We start from the raw sequence: 24,017 nt of genomic DNA on the forward strand, positions 1-24,017 counted from the left end.
AAAGCATCTGCCTGCAATGCAGGAAACCCAGATTCAATGCCTGGGTCAGAAAGATCCTCTGGAGAAGGGAATGGCTACCCACTCCAGTATTCTGGTCTGGAAATTTCCATGGACAGAGGAGCATGGCAGGCTACAGTCCATGGGGTCGCAAAAAGTCAGACATGACTGAGTGACTAACTCTATCCTGACAATGCTGAAAAGCTGCTAACATTGAATACCAGACAGAGTGAGCTGGAAAGATCAGAGATGTGATTAGGGAGAGGGATGGATAAAATTAAGATTGTAGTCGAGTTGCAAATACTGACGATTAAGTTCTAGGGTATGACTATGGCAGTGGAAAACTGAGATATAAGGTCCCTGGAGGAGAGATCATCAGGAAACTGAGAGGCTAGGGCACTGAAAGCATTATTTATCAACCGGGACACTGAACTCACCACAAGTTAGGTTAGGAGCAGAGATGGAGAGAATGACAGTGGACTAAGAATACTCAGGAAATTATGGCAAGTCACTCAGGTCTGGTGAAGACTACAACCAGGAGGATGGTGAATGATATTATCTTTTCACGACCTTCAGATTGCCGGTTCCCAGGGAATCACCAGGTCATGTTTAGAGTAAGAGGGTAAGAAAAAGAGAGAAAAGGTCTGATGATACAAAATCTTTTGCTGATTATGATTCTGCTGGATTTCAGAAGATGCACTGAGAAGTGGGAAGATGGGAGATGCGGCAAAATCAAGGACTATGCAGAGTGTGGGTGATACCTGGGAATTTGGATCTTTGTGGAGGGCGTCTAATAAGTAGGGCTAAGAACAAGATACATGATGGGTGAGTCCTAATGATCTTCAGGTCGTGGGGCTGAGGCTGCAAATGCTGCTGGGGAGGAGATGATGAGAGCTCTGGATCTCCCTTTCATTCCTTCCAACAGAGGTGCATTATTTTTCTTATTTATGGACTGCTAAACAGCCCTTCATTGCAGCTTTCTCCCCACATTTCTCCAGACCTAACATATCCTCAGTGCAGCAAGACTGCATTAGAAAGCCTTGACCAAAAGTCAAAATCCTAGCATCAAGCTTTGGTCAAAATAGGTAAGGATATGGGAGTCTATATAGAATATAAAAATATAAAGTGTCAGGCTTTTTGTACTTAAGAACTTTTAAACACTGAGGCATAATTCACATATAATAAAATTCAGCCTTTAAAGCATGTGATTAAGTGGGTTTTAGTATACTTGCAAGGTTGTGTAAGCATCACTGCTATCTAATTCCAGAACCTTCTCATCATGCCAAAGAGAAACCCCATACTCACTAACAGTCACTCCTCATTTCTGCTCCTCTTAGCCCCTGGCAACCACTAATCTACTTTCTGTCTCTATGGATTTGTCTATTCTGGACAGCTTCTAAAAATAGAATCATGTAACACATGCGGCTGGCTTCTTTGACCAACCATCGTGTTTTCAAGGTTCATTTATGTTGTAGCATGTGCCAACACTTCATTCCTCTCATGGCTGAATAATATTACATGGTATAGGTACTCTGCTTATCCGCTCCTCAGCTGACAGGACTGGGTCATTTCCACTTTAGGGCTGATGTGAGTAACGGTGTTGTGAACATGAACTCGTGTGCAGGTTTTCACATGGACATGTGTTTCCAGTTCACTTGGGCATACACCTACCCTAAGAACTTGGTGCCTAGCTGGAGGAGGATTCTAAGGAACTAAACTCAAGTCTCACAAATAACGTGAGATTCCCTTCCCTCAATATTATATTTTTGAGATGCCGACTGACCATTATGGAGGGAAGTGCAAGATTCCAGTCCATTACCAGAAAGAGAAATCTTACCTTGAACTGATCACTTGTTTACACAGAATACACAAGAAGATGAGGCATGTCCTTCTTTTATTAGTGAATCATGTACCTGTCAATGCAAAGTCCAGCTTGAATGGGCCTTTTGGAGCCTACCTGGTAGGTTGTAATACCCCTCTACCCTTCCTCCACAGACCTCCCCTTCAATTAATAAATATTAATTTAGGTGCTGGAGAGACAGTGAAGAGCACAATAAATATAGTTTCTGCACTCAGGGAGCCTACAGTTTAGTGGAGAAGAGAAAGATTAACCACATGCTTACATACGATGAAGGCTCATGGACTAGAAAGGAGAATTAAGCAAGGAAGCCTGGCATCAGCCTGGAAACCTGAGCCAGAGAGGCCAGGGTTGTGTGAAGGACTTGCTCCCGCTATCTTGTTTCTACTTGTCTCTCTTGAGTTGTTATCTTTACTTTCACAGGGTGTAACCTGGCAGCTCTGAGCTCTAAACCTTGCATCCAACTCCACTTTGAAAACCTCAAGAAAGGCTCTCACTGGACTGTGTCCTGGGGAAGACAGTAAAGTCCTCTACCTGTGGCTCACAAGCCACCTATGTTCTTAGAAAGGTAGGAAATGTTACCCAAAGAAGGAAAGGAGGAATGAGCAGACAGAACAATAAATGCCCACAGCATGGCTGGTGCTGTTTTTCTAAGTAGGATTGGGAAGGAATGCATGACCAGAAAAAGTATAGATCCTGAAAAGCATCAAAACCGGAGAAATGAGTGAAGCTAGATTATGTAGAACTCTTTTTGCCGTGAAAGAAGCTTGAACTTTATCTCATTGACCTTGGGAAGTTACTGAAAAGTTATAAGTTTTAGGGAGGGATATGTATTTCAGAATTATCAGCACTGAAGACAGGAAAAAGTGTTAGGGGGTTTCTATAACTGCCCATGTGAGAGATGATGGGGTTGGAGCCAAGGGAGCGGAAATGATGAAGAGAGGACAAACGTGGGATATGTTGGGGGAGGTGCTTAAAGAGCCCACAGATGTGCAGGGTGAAGGAGAGGGAGGAGCCAGGCAAACACTTGCCCCTGTTTGACAGGTAGTCAAGTCCACCTGTGATGAAATTCCATCTCAAGATAATTTAAACCTGAGCCAGAAGGAGTTGGGGCTGCAAATAAAAAAACAAAGTAAGACATGCTCTCTGCCCCCCAAGGAGCTCCCTAACTATTAGGAAGCTAAAGTAAGTTATGAGAAATGCACAATGTAAGGCCGATCAAGCCAAATGTAGTCAGTGAGACTGGGAGGAAAGGATTCTCTCCTTTTGTTGGCTGATGGGATCAGATGTTATAAAAGACAGCTGAGGTGAGTTTTAAAGCATGGAAGCATTCCTACAGGTGGGGAGTTGGTGGGGGGCCTTTCTAACAGGAAATAGCATGAGCAAAGACACGGTAATGGAAAAACACATGGCTTATTTGGAGAGCATGCAATGACTCATTTGACTGGATGTCAAGAAACTGTGAAACAGAAACCAATAAGATGAGGATACAGCGTGGAGTGGTTATTAGGTTTTTTCAATCGTCCACACGTGGTTAAGCTATTAGTGGAAAGAGGAATTTAAGTACTGTAAAGGAGACCATTTAGGGGAAAGATAAATTTTGTTTGGAACATATTGCATTTGAGGTACCTGTAGGACATCCAGTGGAGATACCCAGTGATCAATTATTATGGTCTCTTCTGAGGGATGAAGGCTGAACTACTGGATGTGTGGGATGTGTGGTATGGTGCATGTGTGGTATGCTGTATGCATATGTAGTAGGTGTGTGTGCATTCATCTGGTTTTACCCTGATTCATTCAAATAGTGATTTGAGCGGCATATGCACATTTGCACAACAAAATTGTTAAAAATACTATAGCAGACAAAGGAAAACACAAGAACACAAATTAAAATTAAAGCCACAAGGTTAACATAAACTTTTATGTCATAGTTCCTGTAAAATTACTAGAGGGAAAGAGCAAATTTGGCTTTGAACTTCCTAGCAGCCAAAGCAAAGCAGGAAGCATAATTAGTTGTAAGATTTCTAATGGACAAGAAATATATATTTGTAAATCTTCTAGGCAGAAGCAGAGTCGAGGACTCTGATGCATTTATAACACGACTCCAAAAGAGATACCCGATGCTCTCTTCTCCGGGGGCTCCTCTCATTCTAGGGCACATCTATCTGGAAGTTATATATGGACCAGGGCTTTGCTCTGTCCATTGAAAAAGGAGCACAAGCAGCGTGTCGTTCAAATGGAAAATTAAAGGGCCAGTGTGCAAGCCTCTCTTTGCTCTTTCCCATACCACAGTGACTGAGACTGTGAAAGCGGAGAGAATACAGAGAAGAGGACAGAAAATGGACTGACAACATCCAATGTATGAGAGGAGAAGCCAACAGAAAAGAACAGAAAGAACAATGAGAAATCCAGAGGGAAGACCACGAGAATCACAGTATCCCAAGAACTGAAATGAAGACTTTTTCCAAAAGGAGAGCCACAGACAGATTAAAAGCTTGCTGACAGCCACACAATCCAAAAGTGATGGAACTAGAATTTGATTCCCATTCTTAACAGCATGAAGATCCTACTTGCTACGTTCAGTTTCCTTCTGAGGAGACCAGAACTCCAGGCTCTACCATGTCCCAGCTGTACCTGAGGCACAGCACACCCACAGCTGACTCACCTGTAGCCACCCCTCAGGCAATATTCTGAGGACAGGATCAGATCATGCTCACAGTGCACAGTTTCTGTTTCTGTGCTTTGAAGATCTGGGATTTGCAAATGTGATTTGAATATTCTTTTTTTTTTTTTTTTTAACCTTCTGAGCCCTAGGAAAGCGAAAGTGAGGTTCAGATGCCCCTTCCCAGAAACCACATCTCCAGACCCTGCAACCACAGAAGGCCTGGGACCGTGGCCTCTGGCAACGCTCACTTAACCTGCATGAGGAAGATGGACTGAAATCACAGCACTTGCCAAGATCCACCCCTGCCAGAGCCGAAGGACAATCTCTTGGCAGGAGAGGAAAATAATCTTTTATTCCTCAACCCCTTAGATACCAGCTTGACCAAATGCCCTGCTTTATGAAATAAAAGCAATGATCAGGCAAAAAGCAATTTTAAAAGACTGAGTGCCGAATAAGAAAAAAACGATCACCAACTGAATGCACTGTCCCAGGAACTCCCAACCGCCTCTTCTGTCTAGGGCTGAGATTTGAAAGTCATTTGATATTTAGGTGATAGTTGTCCTTCCTTACGTCTGTCACACTGTCGGGTTTCCTTCAGTGGCTGCAAACCCACCCTCCTACCCGTGTTCAACTTAGGTTTTCACTTAGGCTTTGAGAACTGGTACATTTGAGGTGCTTGTTTGGAGAATACTACTTATGTTAGATCAGCCTGAGAATGGAAATATGTATGAAAGATAATCTAGATCTACTACATTTTCAGAGGTAGTCAAAGTGTTCATCCGGTCTGCACTTGAATACTCCTAATGACCAAAGAGCTCACTACCTATCAAAGAAGAGAATTCCTTCAGGCGGTGTCCCCACTCAAGCCATATCGCCACCTGCAGGCTCTGCCATTGAAATTCCTTCCTCCTGAAACCTCAGCCCTCAGCCAGCATACTGTCCAGTCAAGCTTCTCCCCTACATGGGAGCCCTTCTTTCCCCTCAATATAAAGCTACTCAGTTTAGCATTTATATGACAGCATTTACTGACATCTACTACATGCCAGGCAAAGTTCTAGGCTTTAGATACAAAGACAATTCTGCCCTCAAAGTTAAAAGCCCAAGCACTGCAATTAAAACTGAATTTAAATCCTGCTTATAAGATGTGTGACTTTGCATCGGTTACTAGACCCCTTTGAGTCCTACTTTCCACATGGGTAAAATGGGTGGGACAATAGTCTCTATTTCAAAGGGCTGATGTGACATTGAGATGAAATAACAACGTAAAGTCATCATCAGAGTGCCTGACACAGGTCAGTGCTGTGTGTGCTGTGCTCTGGATGTTCCATCGCAGAGTTTTGTTAGTGACAGTTAATGGATGCTAGGACACACTTGGAACTTTCCTAACTTTCCAGCTAACACACATGCATTTGAGACTTGGCTCAGGCACCACCTGCTCAGGGACGCTCCACCCCAGGTCAGGGTATTGCCAAATTTCACAGGCTTGCAGCGCTGTCTGCCTTTCTTGAAGCATCTGCAACTGTAGCTTCACCTGCATCCCTCTGACTATTATAACTTATGTGTGTCCTGCACCTGCTCCCACCACCCCATCCCAATCAGATTGTGAACTCTGTGAGGACAAGGATCTGGCCTGTTTTTACTCACCATTCTATCCCTCAGATATTGATTTCTAAGCGCTAACTAGATGCCCAGTAAGTATTTAAAGAATGAAAAATAAATGAGCAAATAATCTGTAATATTAAACACATTCTAATGACACTGAGGTATTATACTGGAAAAAAAACCAACTTTCAGGCTCCAAGAAAAGCATTAATAGCTATTAAGGAGATGGAATAGATGGGATGGGATCAGTAACTTCATCCTGACCTCCTGGAAGAGATAGTTCACAGTAACACATAGAGCAGAAAGAAGCTTATAGCTCATTAGAGTAGGCCTTTTAAGAAAAGGTAATAATGGCGTGTATCTAACGTAGCACTGTACTAAAGGCTTTATACATATTAATTTTTTTTCCATTTATTTTTATTAGTTGGAGGCTAATTACTTCACAACATTGCAGTGGGTTTTGTCATACATTCACATGAATCAGCCATGGAGTTACATGGCTGATGTAATATACAGCATGTGTATTATCTATAGTGAAACAGATCACCAGCCCAGGTGGGATGCATGAGACAAGTGCTCGGGCCTGGTGCACTGGGAAGACCCAGAGGAATCGGGTGGAGAGGGAGGTGGGAGGGGGGATTGGAATGGGGAATACATGTAACTCTATTAATTTATTTAATACTTACAATTCAGTAAGATGGTAACTATGTAGAGGTAAGTAATCTGTCCAAGGTTAACGTAACACGATTATGCTCCTGTCGGGGTCTATGTACTTGGGTCTTCTCCACGACCTTCCAAATTCTGACCATTAGTAACCAGAGACTCAACCTCCCACTTTCCAGACCCTTAAAGTGGTTTCATTTCCTATGCTCATGAGGGCATCAGTGCTCAGATGGCCCTGGAATATTTCTATCTCATTGCTTCTCACATCCTAGTGGGGAAGACCTCAAATATCCTCTTTTCACTCAAAGACCCTTTTCTAACTTCAGCAGAGTTGCTTCTGTCACGCCACTGTCATTCTTGACAGATACTCATGGAATCACATGATGTCTTCAAGACATTTAAGGTGACCCCCCACTCCTTGAATTCAGTGGTCTACTGAATGGTAAGAGTGGGTATCAGCCTCTATTTGTATACTGCCAGTGATGGATAATTCATCAAACCCAAGATAATATATTTCCGTTCCTGCCTGTTGGAAAGATCTTTCTTTACAAGAGTTGAAACTCGACTCTCTATAATTTCTCCTGATTGACAGTCATGAATCAAGCAGTAGAGAATATTTTATCACTAAAATTGCTTAGAATTTCTCTTGTGCAATGCTAATAAAAACATATCGACTTTTCATGAGTTTTTATCGTTAAGTTCGCTGCAGACAACCCCCCACCTTGTTGCCTGGGCCTGGAGGCCCTGTCCCAGCATGGCTCACCAGTCCTAGTCCCACCTCCAAGGGCCACACCATAAGTGTCTCTACCCACCTCATGACAGCTCTTTACATGTCAAAGGTAGCTGTGTGACCCCCTAATCTTTCTTTTACTTGGTTCTTCCCGATAAGTGGTGGTCTGGGCTTCACTGCCTAGGAGCTGGGCAGACTCAGCAAGTTGCTTAATCTTTCTGGGCCTCGGTTTCCTCATTTAAAAAGGAGGCACAGGTCAAATCAGCCATGTGCTGCGTGGAAAACGGGAAAGTGCTGTGCACACGCTTGTGACTGTTCTCATGCTGACCATCTGGGGCTCCAAAAGGAAGTGGCCTTGGGAGTGCCCGCAATGAGGGTGGTGGGTGCCCAACCCAGAAGGCGAGATAGCAGGGGCTGATCAGGAAATTATAAACCCAAGATCATCAGGGCAGTAAACAAAGGCAGGATCTGACCCACGGGACTTTCTCATGCCCATGGTCACACAAGCCGACAGGCATTCAGCATTGTGCTGTAAGCACTTCACGTGCATTAGTTCACCAACGCCTCACACCAGCTAAGAGGGAGGGTGACTGTTACCCCATGAGGCAGATGGGGAAACGGAGGTGCAGACAGGCTGAGCGCTTTGCCAAGGTTGCACACTCTGTGTTAGAATACTAAGGATTGGAGCCCAGGCTGTCTGGCTCCGGAACTTGGGCTCTTTAAGTACTTGGCTCTGACACTTCGGGGGAGCAGAGCCAAGGTGAGGCAGCAACTAGGCGGTGGGTGGGATCAGGTCCTGAGACTTCACCTGGCCAGGGTTTGGAGAGGCCGTGAAGCCGGTGGGTTTCCTAGAAGGGAAAGGAGGACGTTCCCAGTGAGGGAGAAAAAGGTCAAGAGAAGCAGCACAGGCACTGGAGCTCAGGTTGACTGGTGGCAGAACTTCCAGGGTCAAACCCTCCCAGAAGGGCACCTGCTGCATTTAGACACTGTAATTATGAACACGGGCCAGGTCTTGTGCTAAACACTGTGTTCACATTGTCTTGTACACCCTGCACAACACTCCAGTGAAAGAGGTATGCGTGGCCCCACTTTACAGTTGAGAAAACTCAAATAATTTGCCCTTGGTCACAAACGTAGAAACAGGGCTGGGACAGGAATATAATTTAGTTTGATGCTACCTGACCCTTTGACCCTGTGTTACAGCCTCTGGAAGTCTCCCAGCTTCCATCCCCCTTTTCTGTTGATTGTCTGGACGGAGGCTCTTGTCCAGGCCTACCCTTGGGCTACTGGGGCTATTTGCCCACAGGAAGTGCTTGTGAGTTCATATCCAGAGGCAGCCTTTAGCCAAGGCCTAAGTGTGGGTGTGTGAGGGCCCTGCTCTCCTGTGGCACAGACTCTGGAGACATAACTTACACTCCAGGGCTCCCTTTCTGGGAGCAAGAGGAGCCTGGGACTTGGCAGGGAATCACTGCATCCTTCCAGAGGATGCAGGTCCTTTGGATTCAAGGTCCGCCTCTCCTTGTTTATCTTCTTGCCCTTCCCTGTCCCACATCTTCCATTTCCATTGTGGTTTTTCCTGGGAGCACTTTCTCAATGAGTCTCCTGCACTTGAAACCCTCTTCTCAAGATTTGCTTCAGAGACCCTCACACAGGATACCTCTTAACCACCAACCCGGGCCAGGTTTTTGCTCAGCACCCTCACTTTCTAAGAGCTGCTCACACTCCCCTGGGAAGCAAAGACAAACTTCCCTTTCTCACCTCCTTCCCGCTGCCTGCACGCACCGCGGGCTAAAGCTCATGCCCAATTCTGAGAGTTTGAGCTGAGCAAGCTCTGTCCGCCCAGACCGCAGTTCCCAGACTCGAGCGAGCCCAGACGGAGCCCACCTCCCAGGGCGTGGGACAGCGGGCTGTGAAGTCAGAGGCGCTTTGCAGGGCCCTGTTGAGACTTGTGGGTGGTGCTGAGCCAGATGTGTGAGGAATCAACCCTGGTGTGTCTGGGGTGAAAGAACCAGACAGACCACTCCCCGGGGAAGGAAGCCAAACCAGTAAATAAAGGCCCTGCATGAAAGAATAGGTCTTGGATTGACAATTTCCCGAGGAATGTATAACATGAAATCAGGCATGGCCACCTAAGACTGAGTCAAATTTCTCCCATCATCTGGCAGCAGTTCATGGGAGAAAAATGCTAGGAACCTAGTGGTCCCTTTAAGACAGCTGACTCAGTGGGTCCCATATCTTGGTCCAAACAGAATCAGGATTCAAGACTTTTAAATTACCAAGTGTTCTTTGCAACTACCATGTTTGACTTCCCAACTAGTCGACTTTCTTTCTTTCCTTTTTTAAATTTTATTTATTTTTAATTTTTCCTTCCAGTTTTTATTGAGAATATAAGGTGGGCTTCCCTGGTGATTCAGTAGTAAAGAATGCTCCTGCCAATGCAGGACATGCAGTTTAGATCCCTGGGTTGGGAAGATCCCCTGAAGAAGGAAATGGCAACCCACTCCAGTATTCTCACCTGGGAAATCTCAAGGACCGAGGAGCCTGGCAGGCTACAGTCCATGGGCTCACAAAAGAGTCAGACATAATCTGGTGACTAAACAACAGCAATGTATGTTAGTTCCTGTTATACAACTTGATTATTTGATATTCCTTTTAATCCATTTTTCTTCTATGCTCCCTTTCTTTTTCCCCATGTCTTCCTCCAAAAGCATAAAGACTTATTTTAACTGTCCAAGGTGAACTGGCTCCCTGATTTTGCCTGATTATGTCCTATTCACCTTTTTAGTCTCAATTCAGACCACATTTTGCCTGGAAATCTCTTCTGATCTTTTCCCCACCATTTGGTTTGGTTGGGTGCCCCTTCTCAGGGCTCTCACATCATCCTGTATATATTTCATTAATTGCACACCTGCTTGTGTGTTGGTCTCTGTGATTAGAGGAGAACTTTTGACATGACCACGGCCATGTCATTTTATCTTTGAAATATCAGGACTTAGCACAGCACCTTGGACATGATGGGTGCTCAGTGAGTGATGAATAAATACCTACCTTATGGGGTGTTTGAAGATCAAATGAGATAAAGGATGTGAAAACAAACAAAATTACTACTACTATATCTGTTATTACTTTCTATGGATATACCCATGAATTTTTTGCAAACTCATATGTATTAATGATACTATTACAATACTAATATATGCCCAAGCCTGGGCATAAAGATGTGTACAAAGTCAAATGCTGAGAAAATGATAAAAAATATACATCTATACATACAACTTTGTATTCAGCTCCAAATTCATACCATCAATGACAAGAAATTATTATAATGCCTAGACAACAGTCAAATCTCTATTCATCCGAGAGAGCAGAGGGGTGCTGATTTGGGGAATGGATATTACCGTCTTTGCCTTTCCTGTGTTTAAGACTTTCTGGTTTCTGGAAAACGCTGTACATTGGCTCTTACATTTGCCATGTTAATTAATTTAAGAAATCAGACAATGAGAGGGAAAACATGGCAGTAGGTTCCTCCTTTCCTGCCTGCGCTCTTTTCTCAGGAGAGGAGTGCCAGCAGGCTAAGCCTGTGTTTTCTTCTCCGGGAGCAGGTAGGGACCCCAGGTGGGGCCACGAGAGTGGAAGCAGCTGCTGAAAACAAGGGTGAGCCGCAGCCCTGATGTCACACTGCTGCCGAGAGACAGTCTGCCTGTGGGGCCACGGGACTTCTCCCAGTACCAGGTTCTACCTGGCTAGTCAGTGTCCCCTTATCGTAATTGTCACTCAAGCTCAACCAGCCCCAGGGAGCTGTGATCTGCAGCACGTCGGGCCCCTCCTCGGCTGGGCCGGGCCTGCTCTTCTCCAGTCCTACCTGATGACTCTACTCTGCCCAGGATCTGGGTGACAGCTTCCTCTCCCTCCTTCCCTCTCCCTCATCCCCTCCCTTCCCTCCCACCCTCCTTTCCTCCCTCCCTTCCTGTATTCTTTCCTTAATAAAACTTCACTCTGCTTAATTTTTTGAATAGCTAACACATTCTCAAGGTTACAAAAATTATAAAAAGACACGGTGAAAATTCACCCTCTTCTTATCTCTCAGGAATCCAGTGCCTGCTGTGTTCAGTTCAGTTCAGTTCAGTCACTCAGTCGTGTCCGACTCTTTGAGACCCCATGAATTGTAGCACGCCAGGCCTCCCTGTCCATCACCAACTCCTGGAGTGTACTCAAACTCATGCCCATCAAGTCGGTGATGCTATCCAGCCATCTCATCCTCCATCATCCCCTTCTCCTCCTGCCCCCAATCCCTCCCAGCATCAGGGTCTTCTCCAATGAAGCTTTCCACAATTTTTTTTTTTTTTTAACATTCATTCAAGCATTTACTCATCAGAAGGACTTATGCTGAAGCTGAAGCTCCAATACTTTGACCACCTAATTGGAAGAGTCAACTCACTGGAAAAGACCCTGATGCTGGGAAAGATTGAAAGCAAAAGAAGAGGGCAGCAGAGGATGCAATGGTTGGATGACATCACCATTTCAATGGACATGAACTTGAGCAAACTCATGGAGATGGTGAGGGACAGGGAGGCCTGACGTGCTGAAGTTCATGGGGTCACAGAGTCAGGCACGACTTAGCAACTGAACAACAATAACAACATAAGCACTTATGGGCTTGTATGATTACATACTTCCCCTCATTCCTTTTCATACAAGTGTTAAGCCTTGTATGGTGAGGCACAGTGTTCTGCTCCTTAAGTTTCTCAACTAACAATCTCAGAGATCTTTTCATATTCAAACGAGAACTGCATCTATCATTTTCATGACTGTATATTTCCAACCCATAACATTTTAACTTATTTCCAGCCCTAAACTGATGGACATTTATAACCAGTGCTGCAATGGATAACCTTGGACATATATAATTTACTGACTATTTTATGCAATTAGAAGTGGTGTTGCTGGGTCAAGGGGCAGACAGCCTTGTAGTTTTGAAAGCTACTGCTCAACTGTCCTTCACAGGTGTTACATCTATTTACATGCCTCCCAACAATCTATGAGAGGAAACACGTTTCTAAACCTTTAAAATAGGAATAATTCTATCACCAGTATCCATTGATTAATCCCTCACTATGCACATAGACCAAGAAACCTGGCGGGCTATAGTCCAAGGGGCCACAAAGAGTCGGACACAACTCAGTGACCAAATCAGCCAAAACCACCATGTGCCAGTAACTGTACTGGGCACGTTACAGTCATGACCTCATTAAATACTCGTCACAACCTTTCAAGGTAGGTGATCATTGTTCCTGCTCTCAGAGGGAAACCCGAGGTTCATAGCTGAGGGACCTTCGACTCCACCATACCATTCATCACTACCCTTGGGCTCTCATCTAGAAGTCAAGAAGCGAACGAGCATTCATTCCCATGATCATAAGAAGAAACTAACAGCCAGCATTTAGTGAGCATTTAATTATGCCAGGTACTCGACCTCACCTAATCCTCACTGCAGCCCCATGATGCAAGCTCTGTTAGTATACACCATTCTCAGTAGTGAGAAAACCAGAGTCTGGAGAGGTGACAAGCCCCAGGTTCAAGGTCACACAGCCAGCAGGCAGCAGTCTCAGGGTTTCAGCCCAGACATTCTGACAGCTCAACCCAAAGCCTTCACAACATCACACTGAGGTCACAGTTTAGATGTTTCCAAGACCCACTGACCATGTAGATCAAAGTAAAACCCTTGATCTACAGGTGAGGAAACAAAGGCCCAGAGGAGAGGGGAAGAGGTCTGTTTAGTGGCTGTGCTAGGTTAGGAACCCCTTCTCCTGACTCCTGGACTGCCCTGGTGGTTCAGCGGATAAAGAATTCGCCTGCAATGCAGGAGTTGCAGGAGACGCGGGTTCGATACCTGAGTCGGGAAGATCCCCTGGCAGAGGTCATGGCAACCCACTCCAGGATTCTTGCCTGGAGAATCCCATGGACAGAGGAGCCTGGTGGGCTACAGTCCATGCGGTCGCAAAGAATTAAACACAACTAAGCGACTTTCACTTTCACTTAAAAAGGAAAGTAATTCAGACACACACTACAACATAAATGGACCTTGAGGACATTATACTAAGTGAAATAAGCTGGTCACAAAAATATAAAAACTGGGAGGTGAGAGGTATGAGAGCTGTTGAATGGACATAAAAGTTTGGTTTTGCAAGATAAAAAGAGTGCTGTGGACAGATGTGGTGATGGTAGTACAACAATATGAATGTACTTAATGCCACTTAAAGGCAGTTAAAATGGTGAATTTTATCATAGGAGTATTTTATTGCAATTTAAAAAAAAAAAAAGAAAAGAAAGGAACAAGACTTGTTTTACACAATTGTGAGAATTAAAAGAGATCAGGTTTGTCAACGGCTCAGCACAGACCTGGCATCAGGGGTAGGGAGTGGGGGGTGGGAGGGGATGGGGGGTGGGAGGGGGTACTTAATCAATGGAAGAGATGCTTACCATGTGACTATTAGTAACCCTGTGCATCTCCTGTAGGAACACCCCTGGTGAGACTTTAGCCTCCCCCTATAACAGGAGGAGAAAGCAGTTGCTGTCTGCTTCCCTGAATGCTTGTGAGGAACAAATGAGCTCTTATGTGTGGGAAAAAACTTCATAAACTGCCAAAAAAGAAAAAAAGAGTTGAGAAATGATCGATAAAGGCGTTATGGGCACACTTTTTAGCTGAGCCTCTTGCCTGCCTTCTCTTAGCACTTTGTCTTTATCCAATTGTGTCCTGTTGCCTTCTGTGGGGGCGGATTCCTCTGCCTCCCCCAGTGGGAACTCTCAGGCAGGAACTCAGTCTTCCTTTTGCCACCACTCAGCACCTGCACGTGGAGGTGACTTCATTTTCTCAGACCTCAATTGAGTTTTGGAGGCTTGCAACAGCCCTTTGGAGAGTTCCAGCCAGGAGACCTGCTCCTGACATCCGAGGCCAGGGGTTCCGTCCTGCATTCTAAGCAGGGTCCTCTCCCCATGCAGTTTCACACAAGGTCTGACCTCAATCCCCGTGCTAACGCGGGCTCTGAGGAGCAGGGGGCATGGCCCTGTGGGCAAGGCAGGAAGCAGAGTTCAGGGAAAGTGGAAGGGATGCTCCTGGACCTCCCAGCAAGAGGTGACTTCAGGACAGAAGCTGCCTGGTTGTTTTTGATGGTTTTCATTACTTGGCGTGAGCTCCTGTGGAGTAAATGTTTCTCAGGCGCACTTGGGGATCTAATTCTAGAGTCCTTAAGCACAAAAGAATGCAATAAAATACCTGCTCTGAGAAGTGGAGACGGCCCAGCAGGCTGCCTGAGCTGTCTGAACTCACCCTTCGCAGACAGGGAGGCCCCCAAGTGGGTAAGTGACTGGCCCAGGGTCTCACAGGAAGATGTCAGGTCAGGGACCACAGCTCAGTTCCTGGCCAGCATGGGTCCTACAACCCCCTTGCAGACTGAAGAGGCAGAGGGTTGAGGGAAATTGAGGAACAGAGGCAGTTTGTCCTCAGCAGGCAGACAATTTTCATATTAAAAGACTAAGTGTTTCCAGCTAAGAGCCTCTTCACCTTTTTTTTCTTTTTAAAGTTTACCTACTTTCTTTTCATCTTTCAGTGGCTGGAGTAGCTCACTTTGGGGTTGAATTTTCTCTCTAAATACCAGACCAGAAAAATCACTGATTTGTCATTCTTCCTTTTGACTCATAATCATTGATCAGCATGTCCGACAGAAGGGAGTGTTGGTAAGCCACAGAAGAGGAAGAAAATGTGATGAGAGAGCACGAGGGGCTTTCTCAGTCATCAGATGCCAAGGCACATGCTTACTCAAGACCATCTCCATGACTAACAGGGGACTGTCTCCTCAAGGAAGGAGAGAAAATGGAGGCCACGGGGCTTCCCACTCATATAGCGCAACGTGCCAACGAGTTCCAAGTGTCTCCACAGAAGTGTCATCCTGTTTCTTCTGGTGGGGTCTGGTGGGGGTGGAGGGGGATGGTAACTCCTGTTAGGCGGACACATTGAAGTGAGGCCTGGCGAGGTTACCCAGGCTGTTCAAGGGCATGTGGCAAAGCCGTGAAGTAAACTAAAGCAGCCTCACGCTGAGCTCAGGCTCCTTCCTGCTTCTAGAGGATCTCACAGGGCCAGGAAGCCGGCAGTCCCGGGGTCACGGGAAGGGGAGGGAGCTCAAGGACACACCCGAAGCAGCTTCTGGCCAGGCATTCCTGGCAGCATGGGTGACCGCGGCCTGCCCTGCCCCGGGAGAAAGCTGACAGGCCCGGCCCGCTGAACGCTGGGGCGGGGCAGGACAGTGCCTCCCACGTGTTTTAGGGGCACTGAGAGGTCTCCCTGCTAAAAATACCTCTCTCCCCTTTGCTGTGGTGCAAGCTGAAATGGTCATATAAAGTCTTACTCCCTTGGTTTGAGGCACCACAAAATTCCTGGTAGATCTGATGTTAAAATTAAATGCCATTATGTGTAGAATAACTGAGGTCTGACCACACCGTGACACTTTGCTTGGCATTTATATATCCCTGCATAAATCCAGAGAAGAATTTGAGAGCATCACAAATTTACTTCTCAGATTAGCCAGTGGAAGGAACCAGATTTTGTTCCAGTGAATCTGTGGAGTAGCTGGAGAGAACTTTAGCTCTGCCTTGGACATTCTGTTTTTCGGTTCAAAACACTTCCCAGAGCAGCCCATTGCACTTTAAGGACCACCCTTGGCCCATAACATTCATGCATCCACCTCACTCAAACGCACTGAGCTCTTTCATGCCCAAGACTTCTTACCAGCAGCCCCTTCTGCTGGTCCATCTTTCCCTCCTCTCCTGGCTCCCCTCAACCTTCAGGTCTCAGCTTAAAAAGTCACCATTTATCTGACTACGTCAGCTAAGTGCAATCTCTCACTCTATTCTTTTCCTTTCCAGTGTTTCTTATAATTTGAATGTGTGTGTGTGTGTGTGTGTGTGTGTGTGTGTGTGTGTGTGTAGCTTCCCTGTTAGCTCAGCTGGTAAAGAATTTGCCTGCAATGCAGGAGACCCCAGTTTTATTGTTTGATTCCTGGGTTGGGAAGATCCACTGGAGAAGGGACAGGCTACCCACTCCAGTAGTCTTGGGCTTCCCTGGTGGCTAGGCTGGTAAAGAACCTGCCCACAATGCAGGAGGCCTGGGTTTGATCCCTGGTTTGGGAAGATCCACTGGAGAAGGGAATGGCTCCCCGCTATAGTATTCTGGCCTGGAGAAATCCAGGGACTGTATAGTCCATGGACAGGCTTCCCAGGTGGCTTAGTGGTAAAGAATCCACCTGCCAATGCAGGAGCAGCAGGAGACTTGGGTTTGATCCCTGGGTCAGGAAGATCCCTTGGAGGAGGAAATGGCAACTCACTCCAATATTCTTGCCTAGGAAATCCCATGGACAGATGAGCCTGGCGGGCTATAGTCCATGGGCTTGCAAAGAGTTAGACACAACTGAGCACACACGCAAATGTATGCCTGTGTGTGTTCACAGTCCATCCTCACTATTTGCAGATTCTGTATTTCTAAATTTGCCTTCTCCCTAAAATATATTTGCAACCCTCAGATCAATAGTCCCAGTGTTTTTGATATCATTTGTAGGCATGTACAGAGCAGCAAAAAATTTGAGTCCCCCAATGCCCATCTTCCCAGCTGAAGTCCAGCCAGGCGGCACCCTGCTTCTTGTTTCGGGCTCTAAACGTGGGTCCTTTCTGCAGTCAGTTTTGTGACATGTTTTTTTGCATTTGAGGGCTTTCAGCTGGTGGTTTCCCTGTTGAAAATGGCCCCCAAGCGCTATACCAAAGTGCTGTCTAGTGTCCCAAGCACAGAAGGCCGTGAAGCGCCTTATAAAAAAAGATGCCTGTTAGATAAGATTCATTCAGTTAAGAGCTCTATGGTTATTGGTGTGAGTTCAATGTCAATGACTCAATGTGTGTGCATGAGAGCTAGTCGCTTCAGTCGTGTCCGACTCTTTGTGACCCCAGGGATGATAGCCCACCAGGCTCCTCTGTCCATGGAATTCTCCAGGCAAGAATACTGGAGTGGGTTGCCATTTCCTTCTCCAGAGTATCTTCCTGACTCAGGGACTGAAGCCATGTTTCTTATGTCTCCTGAACTGGAAGGCAAGTTCTCTACCACTAGCACCACCTGGGAAGCCCAAATGACTCAACAGTACTTATTAAAGAAGATGCCTTTGAATGGAAGCACACATAAAACAAGGTTATGTATTGACTGGCTGAGACTCACAGGAGCCTACCCCTACAACACCTGCAAGAGCAGTGGCTCAGGATTCACCAATTTGGCGCTTATAGTGACTTTATAAAACATAGCTACCGCATAGAATACGAATCAACTGTATTTGTATTAGTTTCTTTAGGGCTGTTACAACAAATTCCACAAGCTAGGTGGCTCAAAACAACAGAATTTTACTCTCTTACAGTTCCGGAGGCCAGAGGTCCAAAATCAAGGAGTCAGCAGCTCCTCCAAGGCTCAAGGGAAAAGAGTCCTTCTTACCTCTTCAGAGTTCCCTGATTGCCAACAATCCTTGGCTTTCAGCTGCATCTCTGCTTCGGTCATCACAGGTCATGACCTTGTGTGTCCTCCCCTCTCTTTGTAAGGACACTGATCATATTGGATTCACGGCTCAAACTACTTCAGTACAATCTCCTCTTAACCAATTCTATCTTTGAAGAGTCTATTTCTGAATGATATCACATTCAGAGGTTCTGGGAATAATATCAATTTGGGGAAGAGGACACCACTCAACTGGGATATATATCTATTTTGTATATTACATGTACATGTATATGCATATAACTTAAACATATATAATCACTATCAATATTGACTGAATTATTTTATTAACCAATATGTAAACTCCCTGACTAGATTGCAAGCTTCATAAGGAAGAACATGGCTTTTTTTTTTCAATTTTTAAAAAACATTTATTTATTTGGCTGTGCTGGGTCTTAGCTACAGCAGGCAGCATCTCTTAGTTGCAGCATGCAAGTTCTGAGTTGCAGCATATGTGATCTAGTTGCCCTGACCAGGGATGGAACCCAGGCCACCTGCATCAGGAGTGTAGAGTCTTAGCCACTGGACCACCAGGGAAGTCCCATGGCTTTCTTATTCATCTTTTTATCCCCAACACCAAGTCCAGCCTGATATGTTGTAGGAGCTCAGTAAGTATTTGTGGAGAATGAATGAATGAGTTTCTTTTTTTAATGAGTTTCAAAGCTTACAATGTAAGAGACCACCAAGCGAGAAATGGTCGTACTCATATGGAACCCTAAGCTCCTGACATTCTTCATCCATCACCTCAGACTAGGAGGCTAAGTGAGTGGGCTTCCAACCTCAACCTCCCCTCCCCCGACCACTTCAACCAGTTACCCTGCTTGTATCTGTCTTACATATTCCACTTCTACACAATACTGCTTTATAAATGAGCTCTCTTTAAAAGTGTAAAAACATGGAGCCTAGCCCCCTATTTTATAGATGAGGTAACCAGGGTTCAGAGACACGAAGCGCTTTGCCTTGGGTCGCTAGGCAGTCACTCGGAAGTAGGACTAGGAGCAGGTCTTTTGAGACCCATTCCCAAGCTTTTGCCTCTACACTCACTCTCCTGCCAAGACATACAATGGGAGTGCTTTGGAATTTGCTTTCCCTGGAGAAACCTGTTTTTCTATCTGGAGCCAATTCTGGGAGAAGGAAGCAGAGTCTGGGGCATGTACCCCTTCCCCAAAGCTTTGAAAGGCCCTTTGTGCCAAGTTCCATGGACATTCCGCAGGCTTGTTCTAGGCAAATCCATCTGCCAGCAGGTCACAATCCTTGCCTTCATCTCTGAGCCAAGGTATTCTGGCCTTTTTGCTTTTAAATGCACTCCTTTGCTTTCTTGGAAACTGAAGCCGAGAAAGGGAGGCCGGGCTGGGGAGGCCCAGGGCAGATGGGGTGGGTGGGCTACCAGAGGAGAAACGGGTCTGTTTTGCAGACCTGGCTTGAGAAGAAAACTGTGCTGATTATCTCCCGGGCCCAGCTGCAAAAATGCCTTAGCTCGGCAGCAGATTATAAATAGCCCAAAATGCCCTCCCAGCCGCTTGAAAACAAGGATTTTTTTTTTGTTTGTTTCCTGGGTTGGAAGAACAGCTCTTCACAGCTATCCTGGGCCCCCTCTTCAACCCCATCTGCAAAGAGTTGTGATTTATGTCTTAGCACCATTACTGGGACCAAGGCTCACACAGCCCGGATGAACAATGACTAATTCATTGCCAAGTTCTATGAAAAAAGGAGGCATTTCTTTGGAAGCTCTCTCTTTCATTTAGGCAGAGACACACCGACCCAGGAGACCAGAGGGCCAATTTTGATGTGATTTCGTTGCCCTGGGCTTCATCTGGCTCCCTCTGCCTTTACATGTAGTGGGAGCCAGGGAAAGGCTGGTGGGTCGCTGACCTGAGAGCAGGAGGAGGCAGAGAAGAGCAGATCTAAAACTGTTTGCCAAGATGCTCCAAAATTAAAGATCCAGGGATGTTGGCCTGGTCCGTCTCTATTTTAGTCCCTGTTTCTAAAGGGAAATCTGTCTCTCTCTGGAGGGAATTAAGTCTCAATACAAATCTCCTAGGTATCTTTGAACACATGGTCACACTCATTGGGACTTGAAGACTGAGCAGCAGCTCCCAACATACAAAGCATCTTTCAGGTTCTGCTCTTATCTGACCTTTAGGACAACTGTTTCATTTGTTCATTTGTTTCTCTAGAGTCAAAGATAATGCCTGCCTGTTCTAGGAAAGCTTAAAAATTTCTGTAAAGTATAAAGAAGGAAAAAATCCCACCACACTGAGATGCAGTGTTTTTAAGGATCTCCTTCCAGACTTCCCTTATTGGAGTATTAAAGTGAAAGCGTTAGTTGCTCAATCATGTCTGACTCTTTGCAAACTCCATGGACTATAGCCTGCCAGGCTCCTTTGTCCATGGAAGTCCAGGCAAGAATACTAGAGTGGGTAGCCATTCCCTTCTCCAAGGCATCTTCCCAACCCAGAGATCAAACCTGGGTGTCCTGCATTGCAAGCAGATTCTTTACCATCTGAACCACCAGGGATGTTGGAATATAAATGGATATAATTTTACTTACATGGGATTATATTATGTGTTAGTTAGGCTCTTGGTAGAAATAGATGAACCATCCACATGAGTAACTGAAGAGAGTTTTTTAATAAAGGGACAGAGGTTAAGAATACTAGCAAGGAACACTGTAGTATATCAGGGCCAGCAACAGGAAAGACCTATTATCACCACTAGGTCTGAAGGCCAAGGGAAGGACTAGTTATTGCAAACCAAAGCTGTGTGGAGAGGGTTGCCTGTTAGGAAATGTACCCATCAGTAGTGAAAAAGCTGGCTTAAACCTCAACATTCAAAAACCTAAGATCATTGCATCCAGTCCCATCACTTCATAGAAAATAAATGTGGTAAAAGTGGAAACAGGTGCAGATTTTATTTTCTTGGGCTCCAAAATTACTGCAGGTGACTACAGCCACAAAATTAAAAGATGCTTGCTCCTTGGAAGAAAAGCTATGACAAATATAGACAGCATATTAAAAAGTAGAGACATCACTTTGCCAACAAAGGTCTGTATAGTCAAAGCTATGATTTTTCCAGTAGTCATGTACAGACGTGAGAATTGGCCCATAAAGAAGGCTGAACACCAAAGAATTGATGTTTTCAAATTGTTGTGCTGGCGAACACTTGAGAGTTCCTTGGACAGCAAGGATTAAACCAGTCAATCCTAAAGAAAATCAACCCCGAATATTCATTGGAAGGACTGATGCTGAAGCTAAAGCTCCAATACATTGGCCACCTTATGTGAAGAGTCAACTCATTGGAAAAGACCCTGATGCTGGGAAAGATTGAGAGCAGGAGAAGGGGGTGACAGAGGATGAGATGACTGGATGGCATTACCAACTCAACAGACATGAGTTTAAGCAAACTCCAGAAGATAGTGAGGGACAGGGAAGCCTAGTGTGCTGCAGTCCATGGGTCTTTGCTGTGTCCCACAAAGTGTCAGACACAACTTATGGACTGAACAACAACAACCTGCCAGTATAGACAAGTCAGCCCTGGAAAACCAACAGAGATGGAGCAAGAGGAATAAATACCTGACCTCCCTCCCCACCACCCCCCAGGTGTCAGTGCCTCCCAGTGGTCCACCAGGCCAGAGCTAGAAGGCATGGAAGCACAATGGCAGCAGCCCAAAGAGGTCAACAGTCCAGGGCACAGAGCAGGGTGGAGACAAGCGGGGAGGAGATGGAAGAAGCAAGCAGAAAATATCCATTACATCTACTATAATGCTGCTTTTACTCACTCCATGGTAAGCCAAGAATTTTCTAAATCAACAAATATACACTGATATCATACTTTTTCATGGACCATGTATGAATATACCACATTTAACTGGTCCCCTATCAATGAACATGCAATTAGTTTCTGACTTCTCAAGAACACAGACAGTGCTGCAGTAAGATGTATGTATATAAACTCTGTGCACTCCAGATACATATTTTTGATTCCCCTTTGACACTTTATAGAAACTGAGGCTCATCACCAATGTGGCTTACCCCCAGTCACATAATGGAAAGGGGACTTTTCTGAATCTTCTAATTTTTTCAACAATGAAACACAGCACTTTGAAATAGAAAAAGGGAAAATAAACTTTTTTGGGGAAAAAAGGCTTATTCCTTTGAAAGTCCTATCACCCACATGGCTCTGAAAGGAAGAGGACTATTAGGTCCCAGTGACACAGGAAGGAATGAGGCAGGCACAATCCTAAAAGAATGTCATGATTCTGCTGCTGCTAAGTCGTTTCAGTCGTGTCTGACTCTGTGTGACCCCATAGACGGCAGCCCACCAGGCTCCCCCATCCCTGGGATTCTCCAGGCAAGAATACTGGAGTGGGTTGCCATTTCCTCCTCCAATGCATGAAAGTGAAAAGTGAAAGTGAAGCTGCTCAGTCCTGTCCGACTCCTAGAGATCCCATGGACTGCAGCCCACCAGGCTCCTCCGTCCATGGGATTTCCCAGGCAAGAGTACTGGAGTAGGGTGCCAATGCCTTCTCCAAAAGAATGTCATAGCTATTGAGAAAAACTGGATATGACAAAAACTGGTTAGAACCGATTAGGCCCAAGATGGTAGGAGATTCAATTTCCAATAGACCTTGAACCTCATTATATGCTCATTATGATACATTAGTGTATGTTAAACAACACATCCTCAGATGCCATGACAGTTCCAAGGTTGACCATAAAAGTAGGCAGTGTCTCAGTTCTTGGAAATCTCTCCCCTTCCCCACCATGGTTGGAATAATCTTACCACTCCTTAGCTTATGAAATCACTCAGCCCATAAAAACTAACCCCAAATCACATCTGGGGGCTGACTGCCTTCTGAAATGCATTGCATTCTGCCTATGGAATGTGTATCTCTCTCAATCAACCTGCTTTCACTTGACTATGGCTTGCTCTTAAATTCTTTCCTCACTTGGTGGCCCTACGCAGGAACTTGTCTGAGACCTGAGACATGACCATCTTCTGGTGTCCCATTTTCCGGCAACATCTTTACTCAGAAAAAGGAAGAAAGTGGTCTTCTCCCCCTCCCCACTTTTCATTACAAAAATATAGCCCACTCAGTTCTCAGGGCAGAGCACTCTGCCTGTCCACTTCTTTCCTTCACAAGTGTCCTAATTATATAAATAAATCAATTACTTCTTACCTATTACTTTGCCTCCGGCTAAGTTTCTTCTGCTCAGAGCATCACTGAGTCCCGTGAGGAACCGCGTGGCTTTACCAAAAGATCAGGGTCTTGGTGGGTCAAGGGGAAGGAGGGGAGGGGACGGAACTGCTCTGGAGGAAAAAGTAATGACATCACAGGACACCTTTGCACTGGCTTCACAGTTGCCACCTCAAGAGATAAAAGAAGCACCAATGGCGTTCGTACCATAGATAACGCCATAAACTGGGTTCCGAAGCTGGACGGAAGTGAGTGGGCGGCACACTGCTGTACTTCCTGTTTGTGCCTCAGTCGTCTGCTCACCACGCATGCGTGTCCTGAGCCTTAAGTGACGTGCACTCGTGGAAGGGTGTGGCCCGAGCAAGTGCTCAACAAATGTACGGTTCTTTTTTACGTCTTCGGTTTCTCTCGCAAAAGCTAGGAGCCAAGGCAGAGAGAAAACTTAATTTTGTAAAAATTCAACAAAGGTAACCAAGACCTTCATCTTACCTCCAAGGAGCTTACAAGCAATCGTGTGTATGAAGGTACTCGGTACCTTTAAGGCCTGTGTACATTTGTCTGGACGTTTGTATTTCTCTTGAATGTCCTTGTCTTTCTAGTGAAGTCCCTCACATCCTTCGTCGTCCCTTCATGTGAAAGTCGCTCAGTCGTGTCCGACTGTTTGCGACCCCAGTGGACTCTCTGAGACCCCGTGGACCCCATGTACAGTCCATGGAATTCTCCAGG

At 45.5% G+C, this 24,017-nt stretch overlaps 1 protein-coding gene across 1 annotated transcript in view; it reads right to left on the bottom strand.

Moving 5' to 3' along the window:
- Positions 1–23,549, bottom strand: part of ZNF572 (zinc finger protein 572) — a 101,096-nt gene extending 77,547 nt beyond the window's left edge. The window contains exon 1 of the mRNA XM_020897059.2: positions 23,274–23,549. The gene's annotated coding sequence lies outside the window, so the exon portion shown is untranslated. The remainder of the gene's footprint in view (positions 1–23,273) is intronic.
- Positions 23,550–24,017: the final 468 nt, after the last annotated feature.

The sequence above is a fragment of the Odocoileus virginianus genome, chromosome 15, assembly GCF_023699985.2.
Source record: "Odocoileus virginianus isolate 20LAN1187 ecotype Illinois chromosome 15, Ovbor_1.2, whole genome shotgun sequence".
In the NCBI taxonomy this organism is placed as follows: domain Eukaryota; kingdom Metazoa; phylum Chordata; class Mammalia; order Artiodactyla; family Cervidae; genus Odocoileus; species Odocoileus virginianus.